Genomic DNA, 17456 nt, shown 5'->3' with positions numbered 1-17456 from the left:
TTCATTTGTGAAAATTGGAACCATCTCATTATTGGGCATCCAATGTTGCTTATGATTCTATTTACTGCTTTACATAATTTATTCTGTTATTATGTTAGAATTGGATTGTTTTATAAAATTGTGAACCATATTCGTGGTCAGACCAGATTGGTGGTCAAGTTAGGTCAATGTGTGCCTTGGATCCAGTAATTAGAGCAGAGCTGTGTGCCTTGCTCGGGGTTAGTGTGTGACTGATCAACAACCTAACCTTGGTTTTTAAAATGAAATTATAATATCCAATTCTAAATCATTATTCATTGTTTACTTGATACCATAATTCTTTTCACTTGATGATCATAATTCTCAGTCTTGTCATTGTGACTTGATGAGCTAGTTAGCTCATTTGTGCGATATTGTCTATGTTCTTTCCCAGTTAAGAAGGAACCTGTTGGTTGCGAGGATCCCCAATCCAATGCGAGAGCTAGGGGTCCAGGTTGATCGAGTTAAGCTAGCTGACAACTTTTGGAATAGTTTAAGTTTATGAAGTTTGTAATAATGTTTAATGTTCAGTTCTAAGTTTGAATAGTTGGGATTTGCACATTTGTAATATAAGTGTGTGTGTGTGGCTTGTGTACATACTTTAACCTGTTGCGGTCCGTGGTAGTTGGTAAGTAGGGTCACTGCATATTATTATTATCTTTATTATTATTATAAGGAGGTTATAAATAAGGTGTGTATGTGTGTGTGGACCCCAAACTTCTGACCCGGGTTTGGAGGGCGCTACATGAACACTATTCAGATAGAGAGAGATAATGCTGTATATGTTAAGAATGAATTACTTAAACAAAATGATTATCTAAAAACTGAATTAGAAAAAGAAAGAGAAATCATCAGGACTTGGACTAACTCAGGCTGAACAACTCAGAATATTCTAAGTAGTGGAAACTGGAAATAGGGGTTAGGTTATAAAGATGGTAAAAGTGAGAAAGGGACTTTTCCAATTAAGCCAATTGCTATCAAACAGACTGAAAAGCCAAAGGTAAATCCTGTTAAATTTGTTACAAAAACTGTTGTGTCTGATTCTGAAGAGATGAAAGACTCTAAAACCAAAGTCAAAGAAAAGTCAACTTCTGACAAATTAAAACAGGTGAAACCAGCTTTGGTAAATATTGGCTTAATGACAAAGAAGCAGCTTAAGTATAAGATGAAAGAGATTAAAAATGTGAACAAGGTAAAAGAATCTAGGAAAAATAGGAATGGAAAGGAAGGTGTGAATAAAAGTAATAATTATATGCCTGTTCCTAATGCTCCAAGAAAGAAATGCTATAATTGTGGAAACTCTAACCATCTTGTTTCTTTTTGCAGGAAAAATAAAGATATAAACTCTTTACCTCCTAGATCAGGAGTTAAGAGTCAGTCTGTTAGGTTTAAACCACAAAATCCTTGTTTTCATTGTGGTAGTTTATGGCATTCTATTTATACTTGTAAGGAATATCATAGTTTGTACTATGATTATTATGAAATAAAACCTTCTAGTGTAAATTCTACTGCAAAGTCTGATATAAAGTTTGATAAAAAGCATGTTAGCATAAAATCTGAAACTAAATCCGCTGCAAATGCTAATAAACTTAACAATGCCAAAGGATCCAAGCAAGTCTGGGTCCTTACAACTAACCAATAGTGGTCTTTGTGATTGCAGGGCAACAAGAAAAACATCCTGGTTCTGGACAGTGGATGTTCAGGACATATGACTAGAAATAAAATCCTGCTATCAGACTTTATGGAGAAAGCTGGCCCATGAGTTTCTTATGGAGATGGCAACATGGAAAGACTCTGGGATATGGCAATGTCAATCTTGGGAATGTCATAATTGAAACAGTAGCTCTTGTCTCAGGACTTAAACACAATCTGCTAAGTGTGATTCAAATATGTGATAGAGGTTATCATGTGGATTTCTTTGAAGAACACTGTGAAGTTGTAAGTAATTCTACAGACAAAGTGGTTTTGAAAGGTTGCAGACATGGTAACATATATGAAGTCAGACTTTCAACAAATTCTGATGGTTCTGCAATCTGTCTGTTAAGTAGAGCATCAATTGAAGAAAGCTGGAATTGGCACAAGGGACTCTCTCATTTAAATTTCAACAACATAAATGAGCTAGTAAAGAAAGATCTTGTGAGAGGACTGCCAAAATCAATATTTGCTCCTGATGGTCTTTGTGACTCATGTCAAAAGGCAAAACAAAGAAAATCTTCATTCAAGAGCAAAACTGAATCCTCAATTCTTGAGCCTTATCACTTACTGCATGTTGATCTATTTGGTCCAGTCAATGTCATGTCTATCGTAAAGAAGAAATATGCTATGGTTATAGTGGATGAGTTCACAAGATACATTTGGGTGTATTTCTTGCACAAGTAGAATGAAATTGCATCTACTCTAACTGATCATGTCAGACAACTGGATAAGTTAGTCAAAGATTCTATTAAAATAATAAAAAGTGATAATGGCACTGAGTTCAACAATTTAATCATGGAAAAGTTTTATAAAGAGCAAGGAATAAAACAGGAATTTTCTGCACCCGGAACTCCACAATAAAATGGAGTTATAGAAAGATAGAACATGACTCTTATTGAAGTTGCACGAACTATGATTGATGAAGCAAAGCTACCAACCTATTTTTGGGCTGAAGCTGTGTAGACTGCTTGTTTTACACAGAATGCTACACTCATAAACAAGCATGGAATAACACCATATAAGATGGTGAAGAAAAAGAAGCCAAATCTAAAATACTTTCATGTATTTGGATGCAAGTGTTTTGTTCTCAAAACTCATCCTAAACAACTATCAAAATTTGATCTAAAAGTTGATGAAGGAATTTTTGTTGGATATCCACTTTCCACAAAAGCCTTCGAAGTCTACAATTTAAGAACAATGGTTTCATGGAATCTATCAATGTATCTTTTGATGATAAAAAGATTACCGGACTTGAAGATTTCAATGATCATGATCGGCTGAGATTTGAAAATGAAGATGTAAATTCTGATTTTGTAAATTCTGATGACCAAAATCCTGATCCTGTAAGTTCTGACGGGTTAAATTCTGATGTCATTGAAACTGTGGTAACTGCTCCAAAGGAAAATGCACCTGTTCAGGGGGAGCAAGCTGATGATCATACCACATCTCAAGACTCTCAAGAAGCATCAGAACTAGTCACTGGCTCTTCAAGTTCTGATTCATCAACTTCTGATGAGCCAAATTCTGATAATTCTGGAAACTCTAATTCTTCAATTCCTGAAGGATCCAACTCAAATTTTGGAATCTCAGAGAGCATAACTTCAGGGGGAGCATCAGGAAATGCTGATGGGGAAATCATGGATCATGGGGAAGTATCCAGTTTTAGAGATCAACTTCCATCTGCAAGGAAGTGGACTAAATCACACACACACCTGACTTAATAATTGGAGATCCTGAAGCAGGTGTCAGAACTAGAACATCAACAGCAAATGAATGTCTCTATCATTCCTTTCTATCTCAGACTGAACCAAAGAAAGTGGAAGAAGCTCTTCAAGATGCTGATTGGGTGCAAGCAATTCAGGAAGATTTAAATGAATTTGAAAGAAATAAAGTCTGGATCCTAGTACCAAGACCAAAGGACAGATCAATTGTTACTACAAAATGGGTGTTCAGAAATAAAATAGACAGTGATGGCATAATTACAAGAAACAAAGCAAGGCTGGTTGCTAAAGGTTACTCTCAACAGGAGGGTATTGACTATGATGAAACATTTGCTCCAGTTGCTAGATTGGAAGCCATAAAATCTTTTTGGCTTATGCTGCTCACAAGAAGTTTAAAGTCTTTTAAATGGATGTGAAAAGTGCTTTTCTCAATGGAGAATTGGAAGAAGAGGTATATGTTGAACAACCTCCAGGATTTGTAGATCCAAAATTTCCAAATCATGTCTACAAGCTTGACAAAGCACTTTATGGCCTTAAGCAAGGTCCAAGAGCATGGTATGAGACTTTAGCTCAATTCCTTCTGGAAAGTGGATTTTACAGAGGCACAATTGACAAGACTTTATTTTATCTCAACCACGGAAAGGACTTACTTTTGGTACATATATATGTTGATGATATCATCTTTGGCTCTACAAATACAAAACTTTGTGAAAGATTTTCCAAGTTAATGCAGTCAAGATATCAAATGAGTATGATGGGAGAGTTGAGTTATTTTTTGGGACTTCAAGTTAAACAAACTGAAGAAGGTACTTTTATAAGTCAATCCAAGTACACCAAAAATCTACTCAAAAAATTTGGAATGCAAGACAGTTCTACTGCATCGACTCCCATGGCTACTGCCACCAAGTTAGACAAAGATACTGGAGCATCAGTAGATATTACTAACTACAAAGGTATGATTGGCTCTTTACTATATTTAATTGCAAGTAGACCAGATATCATGTATTCTACCTGTCTTTGTGCAAGATTTCAGGCTGATCCAAGAGAACCCCATCTAATAGTTATGAAAAGAATTTTCAAGTATCTCAAGTGTACAACTGATCTAGGATTGTGGTATCCTAGGGAATCAGATTTTAAGCTAATAGGTTACTCAGATGCAGATTTTGCAGGATGCAAAATAGACAGGAAAAGAACTAGTGGAAGCTGCCAATTTATTGGAGGCAGATTGGTTTCTTGGTTTACCAAGAAACATAAATCAATATCCACATCAACTGTAGAAGCAGAATATATTGTTGCAGGAAGCTGTTGTGCACAAATTCTTTGGATGAAGAATCAGTTACTGGAATATGGGTTAGAATTTTCTAAAATACCTATTTACTGTGATAATCAAAGTGCTATGCTATGACAGGAAATCTAGTTCAACACTCAATGACAGAGCACATCAGCATTAGGTACCATTTCATAAGGGAACATATGATGGAAGGTACAGTGGAATTGTATTTTGTTCCAACAGATCAACAACTAGCAGATATCTTCACAAAACCACTATGTAAAGCTACTTTTACAAGACTGGTAAATAAACTTGGAATGGTTTTAGGTTCTTTCTCAAAATCTATTTCGTTTTTGTTCTCATACATCAGACTTTATGATCAGTGTTTACAGATTTTCTTATCTCAATGTAATCTGTGCTTAAATTGTAACATATTAAACACTGCTTATTATTTGATGTAATTCTATAAACTCTGAAAGTATTTTGAATGTCTTGTGACTATTCAATCCAATGAGGATTATCTTGTTAGATGCTGACTTAGTAGTCTTTAACAAACTATGTATCCCATGTTTGAATTAGTTATTTATGTGGAAATCAATAACACAAGCAAATTCTGATTTTAATCTTAATTAAATTTACTTTCTGTATCTTATTACTAAGTCACAAACTAGATTATTGCTTCTTATCTGTCAAATTCTGATGTCAGTAAATCTTAAGGATGAACTAAATGCTTGATAAGCCTCACTTATCTGAAGAAAATAAAAGAAAAGAAAAAATTTGAAATCAGGTTCTCCTTTGAGATCTAGAGTAATTTATGTGAAAGGGAAGATCTAAGTGCATTGCTGGTATTAAGTTATATGCATTAGAAAAGCAAATTAATTTTTCTTGGTGACTTTTCACATTCTCTGGTTACTGGAGAAATATTCTGATAACAACATTAATTCTGATGACAGTTGTAACTCATTTACACTGAGAAACTCTTGTCAAAAGAATTTCAAAAGATGCATAAAATAAGCACAATCAGTTAAGGTGGATTCTTGCATAACTTTATTCTACAGTAGACTTCACAATTCAAGACAGATTTTAAGCATTTTTCTTAGTTATGCCTTATTTCTAAGATATACTGAAGTTTCTCAGACTTTAATCTTTATCTGATCATTTGCACATACACACACTATCACTCCATATGAATGATGAAAATTACTGTGGTGATTAAGTTGTTTCTGATAAACAGTTAAGTATTATTTGCATAAATTTTGAGGACAAGTTCTGATTATGTTCTGATGATTAAACTCTGAAGAAACCAGTCAGTATTTGTCTGAAGAAACACGGAAACAGTCATTCACTTTTTGAGTACAGAAGCCATGTTCTGATGACCGTTAAATTATGATAATAGTCAAGTTCTGATGCAAATCCTGATGCTTGCGTGGCATTATTTATTTACTTGACTTATTTTTGGTATTTACTGTCACGGTTATATTTCTCAGAAATATAATTAGGTAAGATAAAAACAGTCATAATCATTTGTTAGTGGGTTGCGTGTTGGTTTTGGCATGTGCAGGTGTGCAATAATTTTTGCATGTTTACCGTGCCCACTATTTATGTTTTGACTGATTACACGCTGCCAAGTGTAAAAACTACTGGTTCTAATTCAAAAGAGACGTTACCATGTGCAGAGCATTTTATCAAACACTTTGCAAACATAAAATTTTCACTTGATTTTTCAACAGAAATGACACCAAAGGATGTTATTTTTAATGGAGCTAAGTTTGTCCCAAACAACTACTCTGCTATCTTGAACAAGGATGAAGCTCCTTCAGAACTTCACTTTGTTCAGGATTTCTTGGCTCATAGTGAGATTGGGTATGCTCTGACCCAACCTCAAGCAATCTCTGGTAGATAAGTGCTGGAGTTCTGGAAGACTGGAATCTATGATGATGGAGGTGAAACTGGATCTCCAAGCATCATCTTCTCATCAGGAGAAGATGAGTATATGGTAACTGTTACTACATTGAGGCAGGCTCTTCATCTGCCTGAAAACTACACTTACAACTCAGCACCTAGATAATCTATTCTTCAGAACATGATGGCAAGCTTGGGATATGAGAAAAGCTTGTCCAAGCTAGGACAGTTGAAGAGGCCTTATATCAGGAGGGAATGGAGCTTCTTCTTTGATTGCATCACAAAGACTTTTTTTAACAAATGCTCCAATTTCGATGCCATTCCAATCATGAGTCAACAAATAGGGTATGCACTTCTTAATCAGACTTATTTTGATTATGCATCTGCTGTGTTAGGCTATATTGGTGACGGAATGAAGGAAGATGCTAATGTAGTATATTTTGCTAGGTTCTGTCAATTAATTTATAGTTATTGTTATTCTGATAAGCCACAAGTGTTCAGTGACCTAATGGAACATTTTAAGTTATATAAAAGGGTATTTACTGACTTGTTATCTGCTGATAACAAGAAGAAAGTACTAAGACCTCTCCAAATACCCCAATCTGTCAAATAGTTCTTAGTCAACACTATCCTAGACACTTACACAACCATATTCCCTGATGTAGCACCATCACAACCATCCACTACTCAACAATAATAGTCTACTTCACAACCACCAACATCAGAACCTGTTGTCAGCACTTCACAGTCCAGACACAAATCCAAAACTAAACCAACCTCTGGTACTTCTCAAAAGGTGCCAGTTGTAAAATCTGACACATGCTCCAGACCCAAAACCTCAAGAGCTAAATCTATTCCTCAATCTTCACCAAGGAGAAAGAGAAGGTTGATATCGAGAGATGAATCAGTTGAGGAAGAACATGTCTAGGTTCCTGCATCAGAACCTGTGATAAAAGAAGCTGAAGATTCAACTCTTCAAAAGGAAAAAACAGTTGAAGCTTCTGGCATTCAGAAAAGAAAGAGGTCTTCACATTCTGATACAGATCATGTCACCCCTCCATGTGGCGACCTCCAAACCCGGGTCTGAAGTTTGGGGTCCACACACACACACCTTATTTATAACCTGCTTATAACAATAATAAAGATAATAATAATATGTAGTGACCCTACCTACCAACTACCACAGACCGCAACAGGTTAAAATATGTACACAAGCCACACACACACACTTATATTACAAACGCCCAAATCCCAACTATTCAAACTTACAACTGAATATTAAACATTATTATAAACTTTACAAACTTAAACTATTCCAAAAGCTGTCAGCTAGCTTAACTCGATCAACCTGGACCCCTAGCTCTCGTACTGGATTGGGGATCCTCGCTACCAACAGGTTCCTTCTTAACTGGAAAAGAACATAAACAACATCGCACAAATGAGCTAACTAGCTCAGCAAGTCACATTGACAAGACTGAGAATAATGATCATCAAGTGAAAAGAGTTAAGGTATCAAGTGAACAATGATTAATGATTTAGAATTGGATATTATATTTTCATTTTAAAATACCAAGGTTAGGCTGCTAATCAGTCACGCACTAAACCCGAGCAAGGCACACATCTCTGCTCTAATTACTGGATCCAAGGCACACATTGGCCTAACTTGACCACCAATCTGGTCTGATCACGAATCTGGTCCACAATTTTATAAAACAATCCAATTTTATCAAAATAACAGAATAAATAATGTAAAGCAATAAACAGAATCATAAGCAATATTGGATGTCCAATAATGAGATGGTTTCAATCTTTATAAAGGAATAATATGGCAATTTCAAAGAATGGCTGTCAGGTAATGAAAGAATTAATAACAAAGGAATCAAAGTTTCAAGGTTATAATGATTTGGTCTTTCAAAGCATAAGGTACAATGGTTTGAATATGTAAGCAATCTTGATTTAGTGTTCGGTATTTAGTTTGTATGTATTTGTGGAGTAGTATCATATCTCTGTGGTTCGCATTTGGGTAATCAACAATCAATGGTTTGGAAATAATAAGGTTTACGGCTCAAAGATCAATAGTTGGAATTAAGGTTTGAGGTTCAGTGCTTCAAAGCACTTACATCATAAAACAGGGCTATCAATTATCTACAATATATCTTGAGAAGGTTGAGAACACTTGCCTGATATTAGCTTGCTATAATTCACCAACTTCCAATCACAATCTCCTATTCCTCGACTACTTGCTTCCCTTTTCTACGCCTTGCCTCTTCTGCTCACATATCATAAGTATCTATCAATACTCAACTCATATGATTCTATTCAGTATACACTTCTATCTACCCTTCGTTTCACCCAAATCCGACTAACGGATTGAAAGTTATACAAAAAACAAGTAAACACTGATCACATAGTACGACAGTCAAACAAACAAGTCACATATAACACATAACACGTCAAACAATCAATGAACTTTCATTTATAAGGAAGTCTCGGGTCATAAACAGTCTTCCGGGTATTTAATATGATTTTTAAATCATTTTTCGGAGTCAAAACAGGTCATTGGATGAATTTTGAAGCAATAAACAGAGTTCGGTTGGCCAAATCTGGCTTCAAAATAATTTTATAATAATTATCGAGCCTTGAAAACAATTTAAAATAATATTTTAAAGCTCGAAACTTTTTTTCGGAATTTTTAAATCAATAATAAATAATTAAATCTATTTAAATAATTAATTAAATCAATTAATAATTAATTAAATCAATCAATTAATTAATTTTCGAATTAATTGACCAATTAGCTAATTAATTATTAACTAAAATTAATTAACTAATTAATTCAGATTTATTTCTGAATAAAAAATAATTTTTATAATTAAAATAATAATTTTTGGAATTTTTAATAATTAAAAACAAATTTTTATAATTAAAATTAGTAGAAAATATTATTTTTTAAATAATTTATAACTGGGAATCCTAAATTTGCAAATTCTGGAAACTACAGGGACTAAACTTCATCGTCCCCAAAAGTTCAGGGACTAAACTGCAATTTTCCAACCCTTCGCCGGAAAATTCCCCTGACTCACCGGAGAACATGATTCCAGCATCCTCACACCACCATCACCTCCAGATCACGACTACAGCTCACAAGGAACATAACCATGTAATCAAATCAGTCTAATAACCCCTGAGTTGGCCAGAAATTGGCCGAGAAATTCGCCGGTTTCCGGTGAACTCGATTAAAACCAGTGAAATTTTAAAAGACAACTCCGTTCAAACCAGGAATCGTCTGTTAACAAGCTATATGCGAATCGATTGCAAATTTCTAGGGGAACAAAACCCACCCATCTAGAACGTCTATAAATCCTTAAATAAGAAACCCCCAAATTCAATCAAGAACATTCAAACAAATTATAAACCCTAATTTTAAAATTCGAAAATTAAACTCAATTTTGAACATGTTATTGAACTCCAAATCAGTCATATGACATATCAAAATCATCAGGAAGACAAGCTCTACAACATACAATCATCAAATCATTCAAACAATCATCCAAACAAAAATTCATAAATTTAATCAAAATAATTCAAAAATAAATAAAAATATATAAAATCAACCTTTGATTCTGCAGTTCTAAAACTTTGATAATCTGATAGTACTCCTTAAACCCTTCGTTTTGGTTACTCGAGCTTTCCAAACAAAGATCAATAACACCTTTATTTGTTAGTTTGATTCTCAGAAAGTTTATATGAATATAAGTATTTTCTCTGAAAAATTCTGTAAATTCAGTTTGCAAATGATTTTCGGTACGAAATTAAATACGGTAAAGGCTATTTATAATTACGGAAAATTAGTATCCCGTTGGATCATTCCGGATATAAAATAGTACGTTTATTTAGAAAAACAGATCCAAACGGTACCGATTTTCGGGATAATCATCCAAATCTGTACAATTTGTACTGCGGTCTTGGTCTCAGCGCCTGGTTACACGTATTACGAGGTGATAATTATAATAGTTTAATAAAAAGATCCCGTTTATCGAAAATACGAGTTTTATTGATTTACCGAAATGAATTTTGTATCGAAAATATTAAGCCGGGACCCGCACAGGACAAACCGTACGCTGGATCGAAAAAGTCGAAACATGGAAAATATTCGGAATATTATAATTAGGTTAGGAAGGAGTTCTCGGAAGAGTTTCGGGTTATAAAAACGGGTGAAGTTGGCCGGTTCCCGATTATATAAAATAGTTTATAATTACCTGGAAAAAGAATTTATAAAATCCATAAATTTCCTATAAATCATAAATCAACATAAAAATAAATAGGAAGATATGACAATTATCTATATTTTATTTTGGACATATAAAAATTAAAATACTCAATTTTTATTATTTTTAAACATCTAAACACATATACCACTTAACAAATAATTCACAGAATAATTACTAAACATGCATAATATTTATTCATTAGCAAAAATAATTACACGATATATCCCAGATATTACATCCCCCCCTTAAAAGGATTATGTCCTCAGAATCTCCTAAGGAAACAAATGAGGGTACTTTTCTCTCATATAACTTTCTAACTCCCATGTTGATTCTTCAACCTCCGGGTTTCTCCACAGTACTCTTACTAACTTTACCACTTTATTTCTTAACATTTTCTCTCTTCCTTCTAGAATCTCTATCGGACTCTCTACATACGACAAATCTGCTTGAAGTTCTATTCGCTCGTATTCGATTACATGCCTGGAGTCTGGATTATACTTCTTAAGCATCGATACATGAAAAACATTGTGAATATGCTCCATGTACGGGGGTAACGCCAACTCGTAAGCTACTTTGCCAACATGCTTTAGAATTTCAAAAGGTCCAACATATCTAGGGCTCAATTTTCCTTTCTTCCCAAATCTCGTCAATCCCTTCCACGACGATACTTTTAACAATACCAGATTTTCTGCTTCGAATTCCATATCTTTTCTTGATTGATCTGCATATTTCCTTTGACAGTCTTGTGCTGCTATCAATCTCTTCTGGATAACTTCAACAACTTCCTTCGTCTGTTGCACTAATTCAGGTCCAAGTATTTTGCATTCTCCTACTTCGTCCCAATATACGGGAGATCGACATTTGCATCCATAGAGAGCTTCATTGGGCGGCATCCCAATACTGGCATGAAAACTGTTGTTGTAAGCAAATTCTACCAAGGGTAAATGCTCGTCCCAACTTCCTTTGAAATCAATAGCACAAACACGTAACATGTCTTCGATTGTCTGGATTGTTCTTTCACTCTGGCCGTCCGTCAGTGGATGGTAAGCCGTACTCATATTCAGTCTCGTTCCCAAACATTCTGGAAAACTTTTCCAAAACTTCGAATTAAACCTCGGATCTCGATCGGATACGATAGACACAGGAACTCCGTGACGAACTACAATTTCTTTCAGGTACATATGGATTAATTTGTCTAATGAAAATCTTTCATTTATAGGTAGAAAATGAGCTGACTTGGTAAGCCTGTCCACTATAACCCAAATGGCATCATGATTGGCTTTTGTTCTTGGTAATCCGACTATGAAATCCATGGCAATGTGTTCCCAATTCCACTCTGGAATCTCTAATGGCTGCAACAATCCACTTGGTCTCTGATGCTCTACTTTAACTCTCTGACATGTATAATATCTGCTAACCCCTTCTGCAATCTCCCTCTTCATATCTGGCCACCAATAATTTTCCTTTAAATCTCCGTACATCTTGGTACTCCCTGGATGGATTGAATATCTTGAATTATGAGCTTCCTGTACAATTTCATTCTTCAACTCCGTTACTGGTGGAATCCAAATTCTAGAAGAAAATCTAAGAATACCTTGATCGTCCTTTCGCGTGCACAACTCCTCACCTACTAAACGATTATTGTCCTTATCTATTACCTCCTCTTGACACTTCTTTATCTTTTCTAATAACTCCGGCTGAAAAGTCATACTATACACTTTCGCTTCATCAGGCTTGCAAACTTTGATTTCCAATTCCAGTTTCTGAAATTCCTTGTATATCTCTTCGGGTACTAATAACACATTCAACTTTTCTTTCCGACTTAATGCGTCCTCCACAACATTTGCTTTACCGGGATGATAGTTAATCGTGCAATCGTAATTCTTAATCAACTGTAACCATCTTTTCTGTCTCATATTAAGCTCCTTTTGTGTGAATATGTACTTCAAGCTTTTGTGATCCGTATAAATCTCGCATTTTTTTCCATATAGATAATGTCTCCAAATCTTCAAAGCGAATACTATGGCTGCTAACTCCAAATCATGAGTTGGATACTTTTGTTTGTGTGGTTTCAATTGCCTTGACGCATACGCAATAACTTTGTCGTGCTGCATCAGAAGACATCCTAGTCCTTTATGAGAAGCATCGCTATAAATTACGAAATTCCCTTGGTCATCTAGAAGTGACAAAACAAGTGCTGTAATTAATTTTCGCTTCAATTCCTGAAAACTTTCTTCATATTGGTCATTCCATATAAACTTTTCATTCTTTCGTGTAAGCTTTGTCAATGGTGTTGCAATCCTTGAGAAATTTTGAACAAATCGGCGATAATATCCCGTTAATCCCAAGAAACTTCTTACCTCAGTTGGTGTTCTCGGTCTTTCCCAATTTGTAATCGCTTCAATCTTCGCTGGGTCCGCTTTGATCCCTTCATTACTGACTATGTGTCCTAAGAACTGAACTTCATGTAACCAAAACTCACACTTCGAGAATTTAGCATATAACTTCTTCTTCCTTAAAATCTCCAAAGCTGTCCTCAAATGTTCTGCATGATCCTCTTCTGTCTTTGACATCAGGTCCATGAATGCTGCCGGGGCATTAGTTAATCCAAAAGACATCACTAGAAATTCATAATTTCCATACCTTGTTTAGAAAGCTATCTTTGGTATATATTCTGGCTTAATCTTTAGTTGATAATATCCCGATCTCAAATCGATCTTGGAGAAGTACTTGGCTCCTTTTAATTGGTCGAACAAATCATCAATTCTAGGTAACGACTACTTTTTCTTGATTGTAAGCTTGTTGAGCTCTCGATAGTCTCATGCTTCCATCCCCCTTCTTGACAAATAGTACCGATACACCCCACGGGGATACACTGGGTCTGATTACTCCTTTCTCTAACAATTCTTGCAATTGCTTTGCTAGTTCCTTCATCTCAACGGGCGCCATTCTGTACGGGGCCTTGGATACTGGTTCCGTTTCAGGTGCTAAGTCGATCGCAAACTCAATTTCTTTGTCTGGAGGAAGTCCTGGTTACTCATCGGGAAATACGTCTGGAAATTCATTGACTACCGGAATATCCTCAAGTTTTGCTAGCTCCTGACTTCTGTCAATCACATATGCAACGAAATGCTCGCATCCTTGTCGTAGTAACTTCTTGGCTTGAATCATCGTTAAGAACTTCTTTGCTTGTTTCTGGCCCTTAAACGTTACTATCCTCTCATCTGACATCTTCACCATTACCTTCTTATTTTGACAATCTATCTGGGCATCATGCTTAGATAACCAATCCATTCCTAAGATAATGTCAAACTCTCCTAGCTTAAATGGTATCAAATCTACACAAAACTTATTACCAGAAATCTCAATCTCACAATTCCCACAAACTTGATTAACAGATATGCGTTCTTGATTTGCTAATTCCACAGTCATTATTTCATTTAAATACTTAACTGGATAATTTAACTTATTAACAAAATCTTGAGAAATAAACGATCGAGTTGCTCCCAAATCTATTAACACTTTAGCACATAAAAAATTCACATTAAGTGTACCTGCCACGATATCAGTATCCTGGATAGCGTCCTTCACAGATATATTAAAAACTCTAGACCTTGGAGTCTCATTCACTGCTGGAGTAGATCCCATAATTCTTAATGCATTACTGACTGGGGCTGGTTTCTTGCAATCCCTGGCTATATGTCCTGGCTTCCCACATTTAAAGCATGTAAATCTAATAGCTGGAACCTTAACCGCTGAATTTCGAGTAGGCTGATCCTTGTTTACTGGTTCTCTCGCTAGCTGGTTGCGGCATTCCCTCGAATAGTACCCTTTCTGATTACACTTGAAACAAACCACATTCAACTTATTACAAACTCCTTCGTGTTTCTTCCCACATACTTGGCAATCTGGAAAAGTTAGCCTCAACTGATTCGGCTGATTCACATTGACAGGACGGTTGCCTTGACTTCCGTCGCCTGCATTTTGCTTCTTGAAATTAAAATTTCTCCCTGGCTGAAACTTGCCCTTCCTAAAATTTAGAAACTTCCCTGGTTGTGACTGTCCTTCACTCCCTTCAAACTTTCTCTTCTTACTTTCCTTCTCTTTCTGTGACATCTCTCTCTGTTTCTGCAATCATAGCTTTCTGTACAACTCCTGCATAAGTATTCAATTCAAATATGGCTTCCTTCCCTCTGATCCATGGCTTCAAACCTTTCTGGAATCTCTTGGCCTTCTTCCTGTCAGTATCCACATATGATGGCACATACCTTGACAACTCTTCAAACTTACTCTCATAATCAGCTACCGACATATTTCCTTGCTTTAACTCTAAAAACTTCAGCTCCATCAGATCCTGAACAAAATGGGGAAAATATTTTTCTAAAAACAATTCCTTGAACCTCTGCCAAGTAATAACATATGTACCTTCCAATGACTTCATAGTTTCCCACCAATAGGTGGCCTCATTCTTTAAATAATAACTTGCAAACTCAACCTTCTGTTCTTCCTTCACTTTAACTAGAGCAAACGACTTCTCTATTTCCTTTAGCCAAACATTCGCTTCAATTGGATCTAAGGAACCCTTGAAATCTGGTGGGTTCACTGCCTGGAAAGTTTTGAAAGTTACCTAGGGATTGGTCTGTCTTTGTTGTTGTTGAGTCAGGTGAACTGTTTGTTGAGCCATGATTTGAAAAATCTGGGCTACTACTGGGTCTGTAGGTCCTGGGTTTGCATTCTGGTTAGTATTGTCTTGGTTGTTGTTGGTTTCTTCATTCCCGGTGTTGGTGCGGGTATTTCTTCTAGGAGGCATTTTCTGTAAAGAATCAAACAACTTATTTAGCTTTTAAATCAAATCCTTTACATAAAAGAAAAGTTTTGTAAAACATAAATATCTCTTTTTAAAAATAGTTGTAATAGTTGACTAAGTAAATTGCATGCTTCTTTACAAAATGCAAACAAATAAGGGGATAGGGTACATGGTATCACAGGTGGTATAACTGGTGCAATAAATAAAATAAAGTAAAACATGTGCAGTAATGTAAATGATAATGCTGGAAAGGAAAAAGGTACTGATATATATAGATCAAAAGTTTTAGGTAGTACAAGCGTTAAGACGCTTCGGAAGTAAAAGCAAAAGGGTACAACAAACCAACTCACTAGTCAGCAGATCTAGTCTATAAATACAACCCAAAAGTTTACCGATACATACTACACACTACTGTACATACTAAACAACCACAACAGCACTGCTCAACATCTCCATCTCTGTGCCTCTGGCTCTAACTCCAAGGAAACTCTAGTCCGCCCAGCCTCTCGAGGTCCTCCATCACCTCGCTAGCCCATCCCATAAATGCATCAGGGCCAGCTAATGTAGCTCCATGTAGCCTGGCCACAAGAATCCTGTGGGTCACATGGATCTCTTATTGGAGCTTCCTCACACTACAATCAACATCTGTAGTCCTGATGATATGTTGCAGCTCTCGGATCTGTGCCAACAAGGAATCACGCTCCAGTAGAAGAGCCTCATACCGGTAATAAGGAACATGATGCAATGTAGAATGGAATGGGGCACCCGCAACTGAATGCCCAGTGGAATCTGAATCAGCTGGTGGGGGTCCTCTGATAGGTGGTCTCATGCCTGGGGGTGGAATAGCCTGCAGTGGTACGGGCTGCAACACAGGTGGAGGTAAAATAGCCAACACTGGTGGAACAATATGACATGGATCTGAAGATGGTCCTTCAATTGAGGGCTCTGAGTGATCAGCTGATACGGGGATAAAAGAGTCGGCCATCGCTGTTATCTGAAATTATATCGCAATATAAGAATCTCGAACCACGACGCGAATCATACTAATACATGTTATACCGTCGCTCGACATTCTATTTTTCTATTTCTTACTTCTAATCCTAACCGTCTACCCATTCCCGTCAACCTAGGCTTGTGTCAGTGACTTATAACCTGTAGCTCTAATACCAAAACCTGTGGCACCCTCCAAACTCGGGTCAGAAGTTTGGGCTCCACACACACACACACCTTATTTATAACCTGCTTATAACAATAATAAATATAATAATAATATATAGTGACCCTACTTACCAACTACCACGGACCGAAACAGGTTAAAGTATGTACACAAGCCACACACACACACTTATATTACAAACGCCCAAATCCCAACTATTCAAACTTATAATTGAATATTAAACATTATTTCAAACTTTACAAACTTAAAATATTCCAAAAGCTGTCAGCTAGCTTAACTCGATCAACCTGGACCCCTAGCTCTCGTACTGGATTGGGGATCTTCGCTACCAACAGGTTCCTTCTTAACTGGAAAAGAACACAAACAACATCGCATAAATGAGCTAACTAGCTCAGCAAATCACATTGACAAGACTGCGAATAATGATCATCAAGTGAAAAGAGTTAAGGTATCAAGTGAATAATGATTAATGATTTAGAATTGGATATTATATTTTTATTTTAAAATACCAAGGTTAGGTTGCTGATCAGTCACGCACTAACCCTGAGCAAGGCACACAGCTCTGCTCTGATTACTGGATCCAAGGCACACATTG

The sequence above is a fragment of the Apium graveolens genome, chromosome 11 (genome assembly GCF_009905375.1).
Source record: "Apium graveolens cultivar Ventura chromosome 11, ASM990537v1, whole genome shotgun sequence".
Lineage (NCBI taxonomy): Eukaryota > Viridiplantae > Streptophyta > Magnoliopsida > Apiales > Apiaceae > Apium > Apium graveolens.
This window is presented reverse-complemented; position numbering follows the sequence as displayed.